Genomic DNA, 23,739 nt, shown 5'->3' with positions numbered 1-23,739 from the left:
TCCCAGGGTGGATGAACTTATAGATGAACTTTATGGAGCAGTATATTTTTCTAAAATTAATTTACGTTCAGGATACCATCAAATTAGAATGAGGGAGGAGGATGTTCCCAAGACAACATTTAGGACATTTTGAATTCCTAGTTCTACCTTTTGGTCTCACTAATGCTTTGACCACTTTCCACTCATGTATGAATCATATTTTCTGGAAACAACTTAGGAAATTCCTCCTTATTTTCTTTGATGACCTTCTCATCTATAGCAAGTCATGGGAAGAACACCTTTAACATATTGAAGAAGTACTAAGCATATTAGAATCTGAATCATTATTTGCAAAAGCATCAAAATGTGAGTTTGGATTAGAAGAAATTCTTTACCTCGGCCATAAAATCAGTGCTAAAGGTCTAAGCATGGATGAAGAAAAAATTAAAGCCATACGGAAATGGCCAAAACCCAAAACCCTAACTCAACTTAGAGGATTCTTGGGTTTATGTAGCTATTACAGGTGGTTTGTGAAAAACTTTTCCAAGCTAGCATCCCCTCTAACTGAATTAACAAAAAAAGGGAATTTCGGATGGAATGAGGCAGCATAGGAGGCTTTTGAAGAATTAAAGGAAAGAATGAGTTCTTACCCAGTCTTAGCTGTCATAGATTTTACACAACCCTTTGAATTACAATATAATGCTTCAGGTGAAGGAATTGGAGCTGTACTCATGCAGAAAAAATACCCTATTGCTTTCGAAAGCAAGAAGCTAATAGCAACATAACGACACTTCTCAATTTACGATAATGAGATGTTGGCTATCATGCACACATTGGAAAAATTTAGACAATACCTAGTATGTGGAAGATTCAACTTTAAAATAGACCATAATAGCCTAAGGTTTTTCATGAATCAAAAAGATCTTAATGATCGCCAACAGAAATGGGTAAGCAAAATCCAAGCATATAACTTTGTTATTGAGTACGTTAAAGGAACCCATAATGTGGTAGTAGATGCTCTATCTAGGAAAGGCCAAATGAATACCCTTACTAGCATCACAGGCGATTGGAAAAATGAATTTGTTGCAGAATATGCTAAGGATCCAAGGACTCAAGAAATCATGGAGGGAAACATAACTAATGATGAAATCAAAATTATTGAAGAACTCATACTATATAGAGGAAGAATACTACTTGCAGCAAATTCCAAAGTTAAAGGGAAGGTTATGAAGGAATATCATGACAACTCTTTGTCTGGACACACTGGATTCTACAAAACCTACAGGAAGGTAAGGGAGAGATACTCTTGGAAAGGCCAAAAGAAAGATGTTATAAAATATGTTCAGGAGTGTATAATATGCCAAAAAAATAAAGCTGAGCATGATTATCCAGCTAGGTTATTACAACAATTACCTATTCCAGAACAAAAATGGGAGAGTATTTCTATGGATTTCATTATAAGCTTACCTAAAGTGCAAGACAAAGACTTCATCATGGTAGTAGTAGATAGGTTAACCAAATATGCACATTTCATCCCCATATCCATACATCTAAAAGCATCTCAGATAGCAGAATTATTCTTTAAGGAAATTTTTAGATTACATGGGTTACCAAAGAATATCATTAGTGATAGAGATATTAAATTTCTCAGCTTATTTTGGAAGGAACTTTTTAGATTAGCAGGAATTGAATTAACCCCCAGCACCAGCTATCACCCCCAAACCAATGGACAAACTGAAATTGTTAACAAATGGATAGAAGGATATCTCAGAAACTATGTAACCGGACAACAAAACTCATGGATCAAGTGGTTGTACCTTGGAGAATATTGTTATAATAATACTCATCACATGTCAATTGGAATGAGTCCATTTAAAGCATTATATGGATATGATGCTACTACATTTAGAGACCTAATCAATCAAGAAAGCAGAGTCCTTGGAGCCAAAGATTTCATTCAGCAAAGTATTGACATCATGAAGACTCTTAAAGATAACCTCCACCATGCTCAGAATCAACAAAAGATATATGCTAATCAGAAGCAATTTGATAGGTCATTCCAAATTGGAGATCTAGTATTCCTGAGATTACAACCCTATAAACAATCTTCTATCAAAATCAGTGGAGCAGAAAAACTAAAGCCATTTTTCTATGGACCATACAGGATCCTAAGAAGGATACGAGAGGTAGCATATGAGATCAAATTGCCTGAAAATAGTAAGATCCACAATGTCTTCCACGTATCCAGGCTTAAAAAGGTTCTCGGGAAACATATAGTTTCGTGTGGTGATCTTCTACCATTAGATAGTGAAGGGAAGTTGATATTGGAGCCTGAGATTATTCTTGATAGACGTGAATGAAGATTAAGAAATCGGGCTATTCTAGAGTACTTGGTAAAGTGGAAAAATCTTCCCAGGGAAGATGCTTCATGGGTTGGAGAAGAAGTCCTTTCTCAGTCAGCATTGCTTGAGGACAAGCAAGATCTGGAAGGGGGGACTATAATGAACTTAGATTAACATGTAATTTTGTTGTAATATAATAAATATTTAAATTTTCAATCACATTGTACCAATTGAAATAAATATTATTTTAATACTATTTCAAATGTTGTTCTTATTATCTCCAAACATTCATAAATTATCAATGTATCATTATTAATCCACAATACATTAATATGTACCTCTATCATTATTCAAACCTAAACCTAATTTAATTAATAGAAAACTTCTTTTAAAAAAAAACCCTCAACAACTAAGAATTAATAATTTAATGATTACATTTGATTACTAAATGAATTAACTCAATAAATATAATCAATTAATCTATATAAACATTGTATTATAAGGGGCACGTCTTCACCCTCGTGCCTGCCAAGATTATATAAATCCTTGTACCCATATTAGGGTTAGGTAGGAGGAAAAAAATAAAGAAGGACGAACAAAGAATAATATCTAACTACATAGAAAATAGTCCACATTCAATCGTGGACGTGCGACTGTATTATTACCTCTGGGGCATTTCTTAAACTCCCGTACAATGATTTCCATCCGAGATACATTGCTTTTGAAATATCGTACTTGCAGACATAATTCAAGTACGTAACCTATATATTTTAACGCTACACCATAACATTTGAACATAATTTGGTAAACTCTGCATGGCATAATTAATTTAGGAGTTTGTAATACGTAGCCTCAAACACTATGTTGAGGATAGCATTAAAAATATTAATATTTTCTGCAAGCAGGATTAATATATGATGTTAATGCTGTCAGTTACGAAATCATGAATATTATAATCGTGATTCCCTAATGAATGATTACTAAAGTTATCAAATCATTTGGTATAAACTTGATTACACACACACACACACACACACACACACACACACACACGCACACACACACACACACACAGACAGATCACAAAGAAATCAAATTAGTTATTTATAATTCATTCACAAATATTGCAATCTAAAGATATTGGTACAATATTATATAATTATAAGACTTGAATAACTTATGAAGTATTTTTGAATCATAGTGTGCAAGGATTGTATCTTTCTTTGAGCTATGAAATTTTGAGATAGGGAGTTGGTGGGAGAAAAGGCAAAGTAATTTCGAGGACTTTTCAGATACGCTTGGACCTTGTTTCATGTGCCTCCGCACCGTCATTCTACCATCTCGAAATAATCATAATGAGGAAGAAAGATTGCCTGACACTATGAGAAGAAATCTTCTTTGAAATCCCTAAATTAGTATTAATGCTCAAACTCCTCAAACATCTCATTAGTAGAAAGGATCTTAGGCTAATTTAAATCAATGATTTCCTAATTTATACCTTCAATTGATTATTAGGTTAAAATTTTGAAAAATTGGGTCATCACAAACACATAGTAGTGGAAGCAATAACATACAATCAACTATAAGAATACATAAGCATACATAATAGGTTACATTCATTAAGGATCCCAAGAAGTTAGTCACATTTAATTTAATTAATACTAAGTCTAACAACTACCACATCCACATGAAAGAATAATGAAATGTCCAAAGTCTATTTTATAAATTTGTTCTGAATGCCTCTTGGCAAATTAAATTTGGAATTCTCAATCATCCACTATACATGTCATAGGGTATGAAAGGCTTAAAAGAATATACATATGTAAAAATAAAGATACATCATCCTCATTGAATCCATGATACAAGTGCAATAAAGTAAATGAAACCATTAACATACATGTTACATCCATCCATCAATACAGATATAACAACCATCATAAAAGATAACCATCCATCATAACACACAACTAACTGAGTGCACAGTTCCTCCCAACCATCAATAGCATCATTAGACCATCATGGGCCCTAGCCATCCCTCCGCACGTAATATCCCAAGTCACCAAAGAGATCATCAATATTACCATAGTAGTAATGTCACTCCTAAAACATGCTACTGCATATGCATAAAGAAATCTAACATGCATGAATAAAACATAAGATGATCCTACAAAGTAGATAACATCATCTATCACATCCTAATCATCAATATAAAGAAATGTACCAATAAATAACATATGTCATGAAATATAACATCCATCATAAGATCGAATAATAGAATGAATTTGAATGCCAACAAAGATAGTGCTGGAGGAGATACTCTCAAATCTCAAACAAGATATCAAATCACATAACACAAATACTCTTTAAGTCCAAGAATCCTAAAAGTATGCTAACTCAAAGGTTCCAACACACGGAATAAACCATCTATCTAATCATCATCAATAATTGAAATCACTTGAATAATCATCACAGATACATGAAATATAGAGTACCAAATGATCTCGATGAACCAAATCTAAAATAATATCTGATAATCTCAACATAATGTTACTAATAATCATCAACATAAAACTGTCCTAAAAGAGTTCAAAAAAAATAGCAAAATACAAACTAGGGTAGGCACTATAGTGTCATCAGCAAACTACTAGTGGGTGATGTTGGGCAAATTTTTAGAGACTGTGATGCCATAAATTCTCTAGTTGTTATATGCATCTCTCACAGCTCTCCCAAAGGTTTCAGCCATGATGATGAAAAGAGAGGGGGATAAGGGGTTCCCCTACCATATGCCTCTCGATATATCAAAAAAATCTTCTAGTGTACCATTGATTAGAACCAAGATTTTAGGAGTTGAGATAAATTTGAAGATTAGATTAATCCATTAACAAGAGAATCCAAATGCTTCTAGCATCTTGCACAAAAACCTCCAATCAACCATATCATATGCTTTTTGGATATCTAGTTTCATGAGGATATAGGCTTCCTTATTAAGACTTGTAGAATGAATAGTCTCTTGAATGGTGATAATGCCATCAAGAATGGATCTACCTAGTATGAAGCCAGTTTGTACCTTAGAGATAATCCGGGGGAGGATCTCTTTCAATCTGTTTGCTAGAATTTTGGAGAATATTTTATAAACTGTGTTACATAAGGCTATAAGTCTATAATCTCTTGGTGATTTAGGATCAGATTTCTTTGGGATCAAAGTGATAAAATAATAATTAATTTCAGCAAGAAGAGAGCCTCCATTTTTGGATGCTTCGATCACTCTCCAAAGCTCAATAGCTATAATGTCCTAGCACTTTTGGAAGAAGAAAGCTTGGAATCCATTTGGTCTAGGAGATTTATCCAGATTCATGTTGAAGACCACTTTCCTAACTTCTTCTAAGGTGATGGGTTTGGTTAGTTTTTTGTTGTCTTCTTGAGTAACAAATTTAGGGATAACTTTTAGGAGATTGGATTGCACGGCATAATTTGAACCTTTAAGGTTGTTTAATATATCCTAGAAATATTTAACGAAGGTGTCTACTATTTCTCCTGATTTTTCAGATAAGATTCATTGCTGATTTTTTATTTGCATGATCCTTCTCTTAGCTCTTTTATATAGGGTAGAGTTATGAAAAAATTTCATATTGCGACCACCTTCTGCTAGCCATCTTTCTCTGTATTTTTGTCTCCAGAATACCTCTTCTTTGGAAAGAATATCTTGTTTCTTAGCAAGCAATTTCTTTTCAAGAAGATAACTCATGTTATCCATGCCCTTGCTAATAACTTCTTCATTCAACTCTTTAAGTTGGTTTTCTATGTCCCACTTTTCTTTGAAGATGTTGTTAAATTGTTCTCTATTCCACCTAAGGATGTGTTCCTTAAGCATCTTTAGTTTGTTAATGAAGACAAACATTTTCGACCCTTCGCAACTATCTTGTGCCCACCAAAGTTTGATGTTATTGAGAAAGTTTGGGTCTAGGAACCACATCTTCTCACACTTGAATGGGTTTCTAGCCGATTTGAGGGGTTTAGTGAATTCAAATTTGACTAGGAAGTGATCAGATCCAACTATGGGTAAGATTGAAGACTGAATATTTAAATTGTTGATATCCAACTCACCCTTTATCATAAATCTATCTAATTTCTTTGCAATTTAAGAAAAGTCCTTTCTCCTATTGTTCCATGTAAAAATGCCATTATTGGTGGGGGTATCAATTAAATTATGCAAAGAACACCACTCTTTGAAGTCTTTAGATGCTTATGATAGCACCTAAGTACCTCCTACCTTTTCATTAATATCTAAAATGGTATTAAAATCACCTCCTAGTAGAAAAAAATCATTCTTATGGCTATCCAAGAATTGACCAATTTTATTCTAGACTAATCGTTTATTAGTATTATTAACTGAACCATACACATTTATGATAGTAAAATTAAGATCTGATTTTAGACTTTGAACTTTACCACTTATCCAATTATTAGAACTATTTGGAATATCAATACTAACCTTCCTTGGGTCCCAAAGGATGCCCACACCTCCAGATGCTCCTGAGGATTCCTAAAATATAGAACACCATACTCCAAGTGATCTACTTAATTTATTTATTTCTACTATATTTAGTTTGGATTCTTGGATTAAAAAAATATCAAAATTAAAAAAATTGAGGTTATGTTTTAATAACCTTTTTTGCTAGGGGCATTGAGGCCTCTAGCATTCCAAGTAGTGAGCTTCATACCTGATCGGGAAGGCCCTTCCCCTTCACATTGTAGAAAATTTGATCTATCTTCTGTTGTTACTTACAGAGGCCCTCTACTTCTTTGAGTTCCTTTAGGGAATTCCTACCTCTTTTCCCTTTCATCTTTCCACAACATGGGGACTTAGGCCCTTCTTGAGACATGTAGATGCCTAGCTGATCTAGATTAACTTCTGCTATCTGTACTATATCAATCTTTTCTGATAGAAAGTGTTCCTGAACCTCTAGATCAAATTGTTTGGAGAATGTTGAGGCCATATCTTCCATTTAAATTTTTAATATATCTCTTCTAAGATTTTCACATGAATAGTTTTCCCCTCCTAATTGGATGACCCTCTGAATAAGTTCTTCTTTTCAGGCTACTGAAGATTCCTCATTATTGTCAGGACAGAATGCTTGGGCTAAATCATCAGCGAGCTGATCCATCTTTAGTTTCTCTATCTCTACCATATCTAGTTCAACATTTGAAAGATCTGGTAGGCTATCCTTATTTAGAAAATCCTAAAATTCCTTGACTAGTAATTCAACTATTTGTACATTATCTTTGACTTCCTACTGAAGCCTGCTACATAGAGTGAATGGTGAACTGTTGATAATAGTTGGAGTCTACCAAAACTTATTAAGTTTGACAAGGGACTCCACTATACTATCTTCCACCCAAGGTAGATTTGATTGTGGAGAGATTGGATCCTTATGAAGTACTATTTCACTGCTTGTTCTGCATGAAGTGAACAACATGAGGTTTTCAAGCTCCTCTAGTTGTCTTCCTTGATTATCCTCTGAAGAACCTACTTGTTGAGGGGTTGGATGAGAATCTTCACTTGTTGATACTGAAATTTCTAAGCCCTTCTCATAAGATGTTTCTAGTGGTCTCTTTTGAGAGGGGGAATTAGCCTTAGGCATTTCCTCCCTATTATTAGAAGGATCCTAGCCTTGAAATGTTTGTATTGATCTATTTCTATTTTTCCTTCTCTTGTTTCTCCTTTCATTCTTTCTATCTTTCTTGTTGTCCACAATGGTGCTCAATAACCTAGGCTTGCTAGAAGAGTTATCATATTTATTACCCTGACTATCCTTATCCCTGGAAACAATCTCTTGGGAAGAAATGTCCTTGATGCCCATTGGATTCTTATCCAAAGGGGAGAAGTGATTTTCTTTATTTTTTGATCTGTTTGCTCTACCTTTGTGGCACTTTACTCTTTTTCTTGTCCTATGATTTCCTTGAGAGGAGTCAAATAAAAAAAATCTATACCAATTCTTATGAAGTAATCCTTGGGTGTCTAATCTCCTAGAAGCATCTTGAGATGTTTGCATCTAATTAGAGGAAGGGACTCACAAAGATCTGATGTTACATCCATCATATTGAAAGATTGACTCCTTTCATCATCCAGTCTGATGATATCCAAGATTTCTCCTTCATATTTGATAAATTCCATATCATATTTTGATCTATTTGTGATGGGGACACAACCCAAGAATAGAATGGACACAACAGAAAAGGGAAATTATATTAACTGAGAAAATAAGCTAGTACAAATAGCACAGAGAAAATAAACTTCAGAACATGCCCTAAGGGCTTACAATAGCATAAATTTGGAGAATATTTCTCCTTTTAGCACCTCCTCTCAAACTCCACTCCAAACTGCCTTACAAATGATAATAGGCCTTTCTTAAATAGGCACTTACCACCCAAGGCATGATTTATCCACAACATTCTAGAATCTCCACAACCTGCTACAATATCTACAACCTTCTAGAATTTCCACCTAAATACAACTAAGCACCACTATGTGGCCCAATTAGAAAATTACATTTCTTTTGTGGATCACAACAAATATTAAATGCATGATGCCACCAACACACCTCAATTAATGGAATAACAACTATTTTTATTATTTTTCTATGCATGATGCCACCTACATGTTAGATTGTGGTGACTAATCAGGAAAGTACTGTACATACTTCTTAAATAGTGAATTTTTTTTTTTTTGGAAGTAGCCGACATGGTAGCCGACATATTATGGCTGACATATGGCCGACATGTTATAACCCTAAAGCGGTTTAATACTTGTATAAAAAGGGCTTAGGGTTGGGTATTTTTTATGTGTGGTGATACGAAATTGGTTCTTGCAGCGGTATTGAGCTGTAAGGGATTACGGATTGTAATCAAGTTGTAATCACTAGATTGTAATAAGATCGGACTTGCTGTTTGGTGGACGTAGCCTAGGGATTGGGTGAACCACGTTAAATCTTGGTGCCTTGTGTTCATTTCTGTGTGTTCTATTATTTTTGTTATTGGTTATATTTGCATGTAGTTTTTTATTTCTATCCGTGGTTTATCCTAACAAGTGGTATCAGAGCCTAGTTGTTTCTCAATTATCCTCTGCAGGAAAGTCTCACGGTTAAGTGGGAGTCTCACAGTTGAGTGGGAGCAATGGCAGATGATGGTAAGCTGAGGGTTGATAGGTTTAATGGGAAAAACTTCCAGTTATGGAAGATGCAAATGGAAGACTATTTATATCAGAAGGATTTATGGAAGCCGTTGGAAGGAAAAGCCAAGAATTAGGGAACTATGTCAGAGGCTGAATGGGATCTTTTGGACAGAAAGGCACTCGAAAGCATTCGGTTATGCTTGGCACCATCGGTGGCATTTAATATTACAAAAGCAAAGACGACAGAAGATTTGATGAAAACCCTAGCGACACTGTATGAAAAGCCCTCCGCTTCAAATAAGGTATTTCTCATGAAGCGTTTATTTAATATGAAAATGGCAGAAGGTGGATCTGTTGCAGATCATTTAAATGAGTTTAATACTATTACTAGTCAATTATCTTCTGTGGGTATCAATTTTGATGAAGAAATTAGGGCTCTCTTGATTTTGTGTTCTTTACCTGAAAGCTGGAATGGCTTGGTAATGGTGGTGAGTAATTCTGTTCCTGGATCAAGTACCCTAAAATATGATGATGTGATCGGTGTTATTTTAAGTGAGGAAACTCGTAGAAAATCCTCAGGTGGATCTACATCAGGAAGTGCTTTAAATGCACAAAGCAGGGGCAGAATGACTGAAAGAGGAAGTAACTCTGGAAATCGTGGGAAATCAAGAGGAAAGTCAAAGGGGAGGAGGTCTCAATCGAGAGGACCAAATGATTGCTGGTACTGTGGGAAACCAGGGCACAAAAAGAAAGATTGCTGGACTCGAAAGAAAAATGAAGGAGATAAATCAGATGGAGACAAAGAGGCAAATGTGGTAAGTAATAAATATGAAGAGGATGCTTTGCTTCTGTCTTTAGAGAGTGTTGATGATTCATGGGTTTTAGATTCTGGTGCTTCTTTTCATGCTACACCTCATAGAGGTTATTTCATTGATTATGTCCAAGGGAATTTTGGGCTTGTTTATTTGGGGAATAATGAACCCTGTCAGATTGTTGGAAAGTGAAAAATTAAGATTAAGTTGCAGAATGGGAATCATTGGCTACTACATGAGGTAAGACATGTTCCAAAGCTAAGTAGGAATTTAATTTCAGCAGGGCAACTCGGTGATGAGGGTTGTGTAATTACTTTTAATGATAAAAATTGGAAGGTTTCAAAAGGTTCCCTTGTAGTAGCAAAAGGTGTGAAAGTAGGCACCTTATATCTTTGTACAGGTCATATTGTTCCTTCTACTTTGATTGTTTTAGAGAAAAATGAATATTCAGGAACAATTATTGCAGTTGAGCAGGGAGAACAAATAGCTGCTATAGATTCTGATACAACACTGTGGCACAATAGACTTGGGCACATGAGTGAGAAAGGTATGAAAGTACTTCATTCAAGGAAAGTTTTACCAAGTCTAAAATGTGTGAATATGGATTTCTGTGAAAGTTGTGTGTATGGAAAACAAAAGAGAGTGAGTTTTGTAAAGACAGGGAAGGAAAACAAAAAGGAGAAATTAGAGCTTGTGCATACAGATGTATGGGGACCGGCTCAGGTATCTTCCCTTGGTGGCTCTCATTATTATGTTACATTTATTGATGACACAACTAGAAAAGTATGGGTTTATTTCCTTAGATAGAAATCTGATGTATTTCAAACTTTTAAGAAATGGAAATGCTTGGTTGAAAATGAGACTGGTAAGAAATTAAAATGTCTCAGATCTGATAATGGTGGTGAGTATTGCAGTCATGAATTTGAAGATTATTGCTCCACTAATGGTATTTGTAGACAAAAAACTGTTCCAAGGACTCCACAGGAAAATGGAGTGGCTGAACGCATGAACAAGACTATAATGGAGTGCACAAGGAGCATGAGGTTGCATGCTGGGTTGCCCTTACACATGTGGGCGGAGGCTATCAATACTGTAGTATATTTGATTAATAGAGGTCCCTCTACTCCTTTGGGCTATGGTATTCTAGAGGAAGCATGGACTGGTAAGAAGGTGAGTTATTCTTTTCTCAAGACCTTCGGTTGTGAAGCTTTTGCTCATATAGACTCTGAAAATAGAACCAAGCTAGAAGCGAAATCAAAGAAATGTGTCTTTGTTGGATATGGCATTAATGAATTTGGCTATCGGCTTTGGGATTTTGAAAATAATAAAATTATAAGAAGCCAGGATGTCATATTCAATGAAAAAGTGTTGTACAAAGATCTGTTGAAGCAACATGAGAAGAAAGAAGATGATTATGTAGTGCTGGATGATACTCCAAAAGCTGATGTTCCAACCATTCCTCATGATGTGCAACAAATACCACACACACCAGTGAATGTTAGACGGTCAACAAGGCCAATTAGACCTCCACAAAGGTTTTCTCCCTCTTTGTATTCTATTTTACTTATTGATGCTGGTGAACCTGAAAGTTATGATGAAGCTGTGCAGGTGGATACTAAGATTCAGTGGGAGTCTACAATGAAAGATGAAATGGACTCTTTGCTGAAAAATAAGACATGGGATTTGTGCAAGTTGCCTGCAGGTAAAAAGGCTTTACAGAATAAATGGGTTTACAGGTTGAAAGAAGAGGAAGGAGGTAAGAAAAGATTTAAGGCCAGGTTAGTTGTAAAAGGATTTGCACAGAAAAAGGGAATTGATTTTGATGAGATATTTTCTCCTGTTGTTAAAATGACTTCTATTCGTACTATTTTAAGTCTTGTGGCTACTGAAGATTTGCATTTAGAGCAGATGGATGTTAAAACAACCTTTCTTCATGGTGAATTGGATGAAGAAATATATATGGCTCAGCCACAGGGTTTTGAGGTCAAAGGTAAGGAGAACTTAGTGTGCAAATTGAAGAAAAGTTTATATGGCCTGAAGCAAGCACCTCGGCAATGGTATCTAAAATTTGACAGTTTTATGCATGAGCATGGATATAACAGGTGTCATTCAGATTACTGTGTTTATTTTAAGAGGTTGGATGATGATAGCTACATTATTTTATGTCTATATGTTGATGATATGCTTATAGCTGGGTCTAACATGCATCATATTAAGGGGCTAAAATGCCAGTTAGCACATGCATTTGCTATGAAGGATTTGGGGGCAGCAAAACAAATCCTTGGTATGAAGATTTGTAGAGATAGGAAGAATAGAACATTGATGCTATCTCAAGCTGATTATGTTGAGAAGGTGTTGCAACGTTTCTCTATGGAGAATGCTAAAGCTGTCAGCACACCTTTACCTGGTCATTTGAAATTGACTAAGGAGATGTGTCCCAAGACACAGGAAGAGGAGGATAAGATGTCCAAGGTGCCCTATGCTTCAGCTATAGGAAGTTTGATGTATGCTATGGTATGCACTAGGCCAGATATTGCACATGCAGTGGGAGTCATTAGCAGGTATATGAGTCATCCAGGTTTTGAGCATTGGAATGCTGTCAAGTGGATTCTCAGATATTTGAGAGGAACATCCAATAAGTGTTTACACTTTGGGGGCTCTACTACTGATTTACAGGGCTATGTTGACTCAGATTTGGCTAGGGATATTGATACCAGGCGGAGTACTACAGGTTATGTCTTTACTATTAGTGGGGCAGCCGTGAGCTGGGTTTCTAGGCTACAGAAGATTAATGCTCTCTCCACTACAGAGGCAGAGTATGTTGCTGCTACAGAGGCAGCCAAAGAGATGATCTGGCTTCAGTTCTTCTTGGAAGAATTGGGACATCCTCAGAAGGATAATTATTTGTTCACAGATAGTCAGAGTGCCATTCATCTTGCTAAGAATTCAGCTCTGCATTCTAAGACCAAACACATACAGTTGCGGTACCATTTCATTCGGTCAGTTTTGGAGGATGGACAGTTAAAGCTGGAGAAGATACATACCAATGAAAATCCAGTAGATATGTTGACAAAGGTTGTCACAAGGGAGAAGCTGAACTCCTCTTCAGCTTCAGTTGGTCTTTTAGACTAAATGTGAATAAAAGAACAATAGAGTCTAGGGTGGTTTGATCCAGTGGGAGCCCCATGCGATAGTTGTATTGCTACAGGATCAGTCTCCAAGTGGAAGATTGTTGTTTAGTGTGGAGCCTGATCAGTCCCCAAGTGGGAGATTGTTAGATTGTGGTGACTGATCAGGAAAGTATTGTACATACTTAAATTTTTTTTTTTGGAAGTAGCCGACATATTATGGCCGACATATGGCCGACATGTTATAACCCTAAAGCGGTTTAATACTTGTATAAAAAGGGCTTAGGGTTGGGTGTTTTTTATGTGTGGTGATACGAAATTGGTTCTTGTGGTGGTATTGAGCTGTAAGGGATTACGGATTGTAATCAGGTTGTAATCACTGGATTGTAATAAGATCGGACTTGCTGTTTGGTGGACGTAGCCCAGGGATTGGGTGAACCACGTTAAATCTTGGTGCCTTGTGTTCATTTCTGTGTGTTCTATTATTTTTGTTATTGGTTATATTTGCATGTAGTTTTTTATTTCTATCTGTGGTTTATCCTAACACTACACACCTCAATTAATGGAATAACAACTATTTTTATTATTTTTCTATGCATGATGCCACCTGCACACCTCAATTAATGGAATAACAACCATTTTTATTATTTTTCTATTTACGCCACCTATGCATCTTGAAAATAGAAATTCCTCTTTTCTCCTTTTTCCCTTATTTTATTTTTAAATTATTTTTCCTTCTATTTTTGTCACATTCTCTCTCCTCCACAATTTTTTTATTTTTATTTTTTTTTAATAATTTAATTTTCCCATGCAAGATGCTCCTGCATCAGACTCCCTTGGTAGATAGAAAAGTGTGTCGCACACTTTGATGTGAAAAGAAAGATATAGAACCATTTTCATCTTCACCACAAGCTTCCACCTCAATAGGGACAAGAAAACCAACATGCAAATCTTTCACATTTTTTTTCTGCTGATGCATGATGCTCCTACATCCGACTCCCATGGTAGAATTTTTTTTTGTGAATATGGAGTCACAAAATGAAGTAGCCATTGTTGACATAATTTTTTTCCTCTTCCTCCAACACATAGTTGGAACAAGTATCCGATGCTGAAATTTCTCCTTTGCAATGAACTCTATCCAAGCATAAATCTCATCCTCATTCAATCTTGTTGAATTAATCACACCTGTAATAAATCTAGCAACACCATACCAATCTTCCTTTGCATACCACACATGACTAACAAGATCCTCATGCAAAAAATCATCAATATCTTTTAAACTCATATCAAAGAAAACATCCCATGATTCATAAGACTTTACCTGTTTGACATCTTCATCTTTGCTTGCCTCTTTTATATCATCAACAATGCACGTAACTACTCCACTTGCTTAATCTCCAACTAAGGCACTATACTTCTCCTCCATTACTGCAATCATCAAATCATCTTGATCTACTTCAGGTTCGTAAGTCTTGTCATCTTTATGCTCTTCCTCTTCTCGTTCATCTTCTTCAACTTTAGGTTCGCAAATGATTTCCTCTTCATCTGTTTGCTCTTCCACTAGATCATCTTTCTTTTCCACATCCAAGGAATTATCAACATCTCTTTTCTGGTGACATGCTTTTTGTTTCCGCAACTCAGCTTCTAATTCATTCACTTTCTTTTGCAAATCAACAAGCAATGATTGTTGATTTCTTGCTCTAAATTTCTCAAGTCGAAGAATCCTCAGAATCCATCCAATCACAAAAGTCATCTTCTTCTTTCTCTTCTCCATAACCAAGTCTTTAGAAGACAAATCTCATGCAACACAAGAACCTTGTGCAAACTGCCTCATAGTCGGCGATCTATCTACACAATCAAGAACTTCTTGACAAACTTCAACCAACTCAAGGTCCTAGTGCAAACTGCCTCACGTTCGGTGATCTGTCTGCACTCTTAGGAACTCCTGCTCTGATACCACTGATGGGGACACAACCCAAGAACAGAATGGACACAACAGAAAAGGGAAATTATATTAACTGAGAAAATAAGCTAGTACAAATAGCACAGAGAAAATAAACTTCATACCATGCCCTAAGGGCTTACAATAGCATAAATCTAGAGAATATTTCTCCTTTTAGCACCTCCTCTCAAACTCCACTCCAAACCGCCTTACAAATGATAATAGGCCTTTCTTAAATAGGCACTTACCACCCAAGGCATGATTTATCCACAACATTCTAGAATCTCCACAACCTTCTACAATATCTACAACCTTCTAGAATTTCCACCTAAATACAACTAAGCACCACTATGTGGCCCAATTAGAAAATTACATTTCTTTTGTGGATCACAACAAATATTAAATGCTTTGACCTGGAGCTTAGTTTGAAAGTTATTGCAATTTTTTGAGTTTTGGAGACCCCCTAAGAATGCTTCGAAGTCAGGTTAGGGGAATTAAATGACCTCAAAAAGGGCCAAAAAATGGGGAAAAGTGAAGCTTGTCCATAGGGCTATAGAGCGCTTCGAGAGCTTTCCAAAAATGTAAACAGTTCATCAATCGGAGCTATGGTTCAAAAGTTATGCCTCCTGGAAGTTCGGTTACCATTTCTGGATTCTTCTAGAATTGTACCAACTTCTAACGCAGCTTTCGAAACCTTCTATTTGGTCGGCGGATGCCTACTAGCACTTTCTAGAATGTACTCCTAGTCCTTACCCTCTAGGGTCTATTTAAGGAGATTTCTGGCATTGTAAAAGGTAGTTTGGAGTCACACTTTTCTATCTACCAAGGGAGTCTGATGCAGGAGCATCTTGCATGGGAAAATTAAATTATTAGAAAAAAAAAAAATTGTGGAGGAGAGAGAAAGTGACGAAAATAGAAGGAAAAATAATTTAAAAATAAAATAAGGGAAAAAGGAGAAAAGAGGAATTTCTATTTTCAAGATGCATAGGTGGCGTAAATAGAAAAATAATAAAAATAGTTGTTATTCCATTAGTTGAGGTGTGGAGGTGGCATCATGCATAGAAAAATAATAAAAATAGTTGTTATTCCATTAATTGAGGTGTGTAGGTGGCATCATGCATAGAAAAATAATAAAAATAGTTGTTATTCCATTAATTGAGGTGTGTAGGTGGCATCATGCATTTAATATTTGTTGTGATCCACAAAAGAAATGTAATTTTCTAATTGGGCCACATAGTGGTGCTTAGTTGTATTTAGGTGGAAATTCTAGAAGGTTGTAGATATTGTAGAAGGTTGTGGAGATTCTAGAATGTTGTGGATAAATCATGCCTTGGGTGGTAAGTGCCTATTTAAGAAATTCCTATTATCATTTGTAAGGAGTTCAGAGTGGAGTTTGAGAGGAGGTGCTAAAAGGAGAAATATTCTTCAGATTTATGCTATTGTAAGCCCTTAGGGCATGTTCTGAAGTTTATTTTCTCTGTGCTATTTGTACTAGCTTATTTTCTCAGTTAATATAATTTCCCTTTTCTGTTGTGTCCATTCTGTTCTTGGGTTGTGTCCCCATTAGTGGTATCAGAGCAGGAGTTCCTGAGAGTGCGGACAGATCTCCGAACGTGAGGCAGTTTGCACCAAGACCTTGAGTTGGTTGAAGTTTGTCAAGAAGTTCTTGATTGTGTAGATAGATCGCCGACTGTGAGGCAGTTTGCACAAGGTTCTTGTGTTGCATGAGATTTTTCTTCTAAAGACTTGATTATGGAGAAGAGAAAGAAGAAGATGACTTTTGTGATTGGATGGATTCTGAGGATTCCTCGACTTGAGGAATTTAGAGCAAGAAATCAACAATCATTGGTAGTTGATTTGCAGAAGCAAGTGAATGAATTAGGAGCTAAGTTGCGGAAACAAAAAAGCATGTCACCAGAAAAGAGATGTTGATAATTCCTTGGATATGGAAAAGAAAGATGATCTAGTGGAAGAGCAAGCGGATGAAGAGGAAATCATTTGCGAACCTAAAGTTGAAAAGAAGATGAACGAGAAGAGGAAGAGCATAAAGATGACAAGACTTACGAACCTGAAGTAGATCAAGATGATTTGAAGATTGCAGCAACGGAGGAGAAGTATAGTGCCTTAGTTGGAGATCAAGCAAGTGGAGTAGTTACGTGCATTGTTGATGACATAAAAGAGGCAAGCAAAGATGAAGATGTCAAACAGGTAAATTCTTATGAATCATGGGATGTTGTCTTTGATATGAGTTTAAAAGATATTGATGATTTTTTGCATGAGGATCTTGTTAGTCATGTGTGGTATACAAAGGAAGATTGGTATGGTGTTGCTGGATTTATTACAAGTGTGATTAATTCAACAATATTGAATGAGGATGAGATTTATGCTTGGATAGAGTTCATTGCAAAGGAGAAATTTCAGCATCAGATACTTGTTCCAGCTATGTGTTGGAGGAAGAGGAAAAAAATTATGTCAACAATGGCTACTTCATTTTGTGACTCCATATTCACAAAAAAATTTTCTACCATGGGAGTCAGATGCAGGAGCATCATGCATCAGCAGAAAAAAAATGTGGAAGATTTGCATGTTGGTTTTCTTGTCCCTATTGAGGTGGAAGCTTGTGGTGAAGATGAAAATGGTTCTATATCTTTCTTTTGACATCAAAGTGTGGGACACACTTTTCTATCTACCAAGGGAGTCTGATGCAGGAGCATCTTGCATGGGAAAATTAAATTATTAGAAAAAAAAAAAATATTTGTGGAGGAGAGAGAAAGTGACGAAAATAGAAGGAAAAATAATTTAAAAATAAAATAAGGGAAAAAGGAGAAAAGAGGAATTTCTATTTTCAAGATGCATAGGTGGCGTAAATAGAAAAATAATAAAAATAGTTGTTATTCCATTAATTGAGGTGTGTAGGTGGCATCATGCATAGAAAAATAATAAAAATAGTTGTTATTCCATTAATTGAGGCGTGTAGGTGGCATCATGCATAGAAAAATAATAAAAATAGTTGTTATTCCATTAATTGAGGTGTGTAGGTGGCATCATCCATTTAATATTTGTTGTGATCCACAAAAGAAATGTAATTTTCTAATTAGGCCACATAGTGGTGCTTAGTTGTATTTAGGTGGAAATTCTAGAAGGTTGTAGATATTGTAGAAAGTTGTGGAGATTCTAGAATGTTGTGGATAAATTATGCCTTGGGTGGTAAGTGCCTATTTAAGAAAGGCCTATTATCATTTGTAAGACAGTTCGGAGTGGAGTTTGAGAGGAGGTGCTAAAAGGAGAAATATTCTCCAGATTTATGCTATTGTAAGCCCTTAGGGCATATTCTGAAGTTTATTTTCTCTGTGCTATTTGTACTAGCTTATTTTCTCAGTTAATATAATTTCTCTTTTCTGTTGTGTCCATTCTATTCTTGGGTTGTGTCCCCATCAGTGGTAGCATCATGCATCAATTTGTAATGAGTTTTAAATGTTTGGTCTTAGATTCATTGATTTGGCCATTGATTAGAATTTTTACATTATTACTTATTTCATATGCTAAATTGACACTGATAAGGTTTCCTAAAAATCTACCCATTCTTTTTAAAATGTTGATGAGCTTTAATTATGGGGGTAATGAGTGAACTACATACCATGTAGGAACTATGAAATCTAGATCACTTATATTGTAGTTAGGAATCCAATCAAAAAAATGAACAACATGGCTTTTGAACATGCATTCAGAGGCATTAATAAAATCTTTCTTAACTAATTCATCATAGCAATGAAGATAAATAAATCTATCAAAAAATTTAGAGATACATACTTGGGTGCCATAGAACTCATCAAGCCAATCGATCAATCTATGTAAGTATGAAGCAAGGCCATTCCAATAGGCAAAAAGGCCTACCTCTTGACATTCATCCCATTGTTCTTCACTAACTTGATTGCTGATGATGAGGACCATGTCATTGAGTTTCGTTGGGGATTGATGGATGGAAGTGGAGAATTTAGGGTTTAGATGGTGGTTTTTCTTAGCTCTACGATGCGGAGGGATGTAGGGTGGAAATGGAACCAAGGGAGAGTGGGTTGGTGAATAAGATGGCATGGTTGAATTAAGAGGTTGGGAAGAACCCTCAATCCCTATGTGAAGCGAGATTCGATTTATCCTGGCATACTTAGTTGAATTGAATATTTTAATCTACTTGTCTAAGTTTTAAACAGAGAAGATTTTGGGAGGAACATCTCAACAAGTTTTTCCTTTTGTATGCTCCTCCTTCTCTAAATGCCAATCTGCCAGAGGTGCATAGAAGTTTGAAGTGTGGATCTTCTCTGTGACAGGGTAGCTAAGATCTCCTGCCTTGCTTCGAGCATGAAGGTTGAGTGAAGATTTGCCAGACCAATTTGATGTCTGATGGAAGCTCCCTGAATGTTTCCTTGCACTGATCATAGTGAAGGGCTTAGGGTTTTTTGCCTGATGTCTGCTTTTTCCATTTTTTGCAGTTTGTTTTTTGCTCGCCATTTTTTAAATATTTCTCAAATATGTATACATTTTAATAATATTAATTACCATGGATAAATTTAATAATAAAAACTTGATCTAAATAGGAAATACAAGTTAGTTGGAACTTACACAATCATTAGATAGATATGTATCAAAGATAATTTAATATGTTATCTAAATTCTTTTATCAACTTCTTTTCAAACTGTTCAATTTCATCTTAAATTAAATGTTTTTTTAATTGTACCATCATACTCTTAGTTATCATTAGTTTATTAAAAAACTATATAAAATAATAATATTAATTACCACAGATGAATTTAATAATAACAACTTGATCTAAATAGGCAATACAAGTTAGTTGGAAATTACACAATCATTTAAAGATAGATATGTATCATAGATAATTTAATATGTTATATGTAAATTCTTTTAACAACTTCTTTTCAAATTTTTGAATTTCATCTTGAATTAAATGTATTTTTAATTGTACCATCATACTCTTAGTTATCATTAGTTTATTAAAAAACTATATAAATTAATAATATTAGTTACCATGGATAAATTTAATAATAACAACTTGATCTAAATAGGTAATACAAGTTAGTCGGAACTTACACAATCATTTAAAGATAGATATGTATGAAAGATAATTTAATATGTTATATTTAAATTCTTTTATCAACTTGTTTTCAAACTATTGAATTTCATCTTGAATCAAATGTGTTTTTAATTATATGACCATACTCTTAGTTATCATTAGTTTATTAAAAATATATAAATTAAAAATATTAATTACCATGGATGAATTTAATAATCACAACTTGATCTAAATAGGCAATACAAGTTAGTCCTACTAATTGTTTATTTTATAATGATAAAAAATAAATATAATGTTTTAAATTTGTAATCTAAATCATTTGGGTTAATTTAGTAGTTTATAGTGATCACAAAAAAAATCTAAAGTTTAAAAGCTATAATCTAATTCATGAAGAATGTTCTACTAAAATACAAAAAAATACACATACATATATAGTCTCAAGAATAAACATCTACATCTAATATCTCTACTGAAATGCATACATATGCAAACTATAAGTCTCGAATAAACATGTATGTAGAAAAATATAAAAATTCATATACATGTGACCATCCAACTACTAAAGTATTAAATAGTCAAATAAATAGTGAAATGTACATGTCATCAAGGTACTAAAATACATGTGTATGTAAGTCTCCAGAATATACAAAGTCTCCAATATATAAATGCATCAAAAAATATATAAATCTACTACTACTAGAGGGACCCCTCTAGATGCATATGAGTAGAATGACCCTCTGATTGAGTCTCCTATACATCCTGTGGCTGAAGCACATCAATCATGCCCTGCAAATGTGTTTGTGTGTGTGCACATGAATTATATGAGTGCATATCTAGTTGGAAATATAAATAACTTTACAAACTGTTTAAAACTTGTACCGGAGCACTACTAGGTGTCTCAATAGAATCATCTCTTTGACGTACATGCCCTAACCCAACACTAGATGTAATCATGTGCTTGACGACCTATGCCTACATGATTTATTATAACTTAAATTAAATATCTATCTAAACTAGATTTTTTAATTTCATATATTTAAATTTCAAAATATTATATATATGGACCCGGGTCTTAGGAGGTGGAGGATGATCATCAGACTCCATTGTATCATCTATTGATGCACCTTTACCATCAACATCCTATCCTAATAAATCAACATCATCTCCTGAAACTCCAACACCTACTAAACCACCCTCAGTGCCACAATCTCTAATTGCTAGTAATGATGAGTGAAGTGGAGTGTGTAACTGGCTGGGTAATGGTGCATAATTAGTGTTGGGTAAGAATAAAATGTCCATGTACAATTAAAATCCCATGATTAGACTAGTATCAATCTCAGATAGCCCTTATAACTTCTCACCTAAATCATCAAGGCCCTCAATTGTGATCCTGACATCTCCAACTCGTATGCCCAAGTCATCTGTAGAGTGTCATGAGCCTAGTGTAGAATGTTGTGAGCTATTTTGTGTGGCAACTATCACTAGTGTCATTTGTGCCTATGGAACTATGTGGCTCTGATGGTGTCTAATGGGATCCGATACCAAGTGAACTAGTATCCCCTATGTATCAAAAATATAATTGATACTCTAAAATAAATCCTCCAAAAAATACAGTGCTAAATCCATATGTGTGTGCTGTCCTAAAAGAGCATGAACATCGCCTAGTACTGGTAGTCTAGTAGCTCTATATGCCTCATCAATGGAGGTGACTAAAGTGCTACTAAATGCCTCAAAAGATGGTCGACTTGGATGACTTTGTCGAGTCTGAATATAGTGACCAAGAGAATCAAATGTGATACTAGCAACCACAGATGCAATGTGTCTAATACTGTCAATTTCTCCCCTCTGGGAAGCAATGACAACTCTATGTGCAATATGTTCTAGTGCTAGAGTCACTGGTGGAAGTCTCTGTCCAACAAACTATCTCATATCTAGAGGTGGCTGGCACTGTGCACTATGATATTGGTCACAATTTGTGATCCAACCACACCCCTATCTACAATAATCTAGAATGTCTAAGTAGTTGATGTTGAGCCCCATGCAGAACTCAACGTACAACTGTTATGCAAAATAAAGAGGTATATGGTCATTATTAGGATAATGATCATGTGTAGCTTAAAATTGTTGATAGATCATACTAGCAATAACAAGATCTCTACATTGTGTCACTCGATAACCTCTCACCCTACCCCGTGTATCCTTATAGGATGGAAACAAATCTTGTTTGATGACATCTTCGGGGAGTACCCTCTTGGCGTCATCAAAAGATGTATCTCCTAAAAGCTCAAATCTAAGCTCCCTAGATATGGTAGCTAATACATTAGGGGTAAATGAAAAATGTGCTCTAAATCTAGTAGTGAGATCCTATAAACTCCTACATATAGTCACACACATATTTCTATATAAACCATTATTAGAGGACAATATACACTACTCTAATATGTGCACCTCCTACCCTGCAAATGTAAATAATGTATCGATATCAATGTGTGGAGGTGGCACTGTAGGAGCCATAGTAGGGCCTCTAGTAGAAGCCCCACCAAGAGCCACACTAGGACCTATAGTAGGATCCACATTAGGAGCCACACTAGGAGCTACAAAAAGAGCCTCACCATGAACCCTACAACAAGCTACAACACAAGCCCCACCATGAGCCCCACCACGAGCTCCACCATGAGAAACATGATGAATTGCACTAGGTGTTGTAGTAGGAACTACATCATGAGCTTCAATAGGAACCACCTCAGGAGTTGTAGTAGGAGCCATAGTAGGAGCTGCAATAAGAGGAGTCACAATAGGAGCCTCATCAATGCCCTTAGGATAATGAGCAAACTAATCATGTGAAGTCATATCTACAATGATGTAGCTAATATATATTGTAAATACACATATTATGTATGTGTGTATGTGTCTAGTATAGTACACAAATTTTTATATAAAGGATATGTAATCATGTACATCATGTCTAGATAATCTATAACACATCAATAATTATATGATCATACATGAGAGTTAGAGTTAAAGTTAGGGTTTGAGTTTTTAGTTAGGATTAGATTAGGGTTTTAGTTAGGGTTTGAGTTAGATTAGGGTTTCATTTATACTAGGGTTTGAATTTTTAGTTAGGATTACATTAGAGTTCAAGTTAAAGATTAGGATTTGATTTTTTAGTTACTTGATTACATTAGAGTTTGAGTTAGATTAAAGGGTTTGATTAGGGTTTCATTTCTAGATCTAAGATTTTGAGTTTTTAGTTAGGATTACATTAGAGTTTGAGTTAG

This window comes from Cupressus sempervirens, chromosome 9 (genome assembly GCF_028749045.1).
Source record: "Cupressus sempervirens isolate cs-2001-9-10 chromosome 9, ASM2874904v1, whole genome shotgun sequence".
In the NCBI taxonomy this organism is placed as follows: domain Eukaryota; kingdom Viridiplantae; phylum Streptophyta; class Pinopsida; order Cupressales; family Cupressaceae; genus Cupressus; species Cupressus sempervirens.
This window is presented reverse-complemented; position numbering follows the sequence as displayed.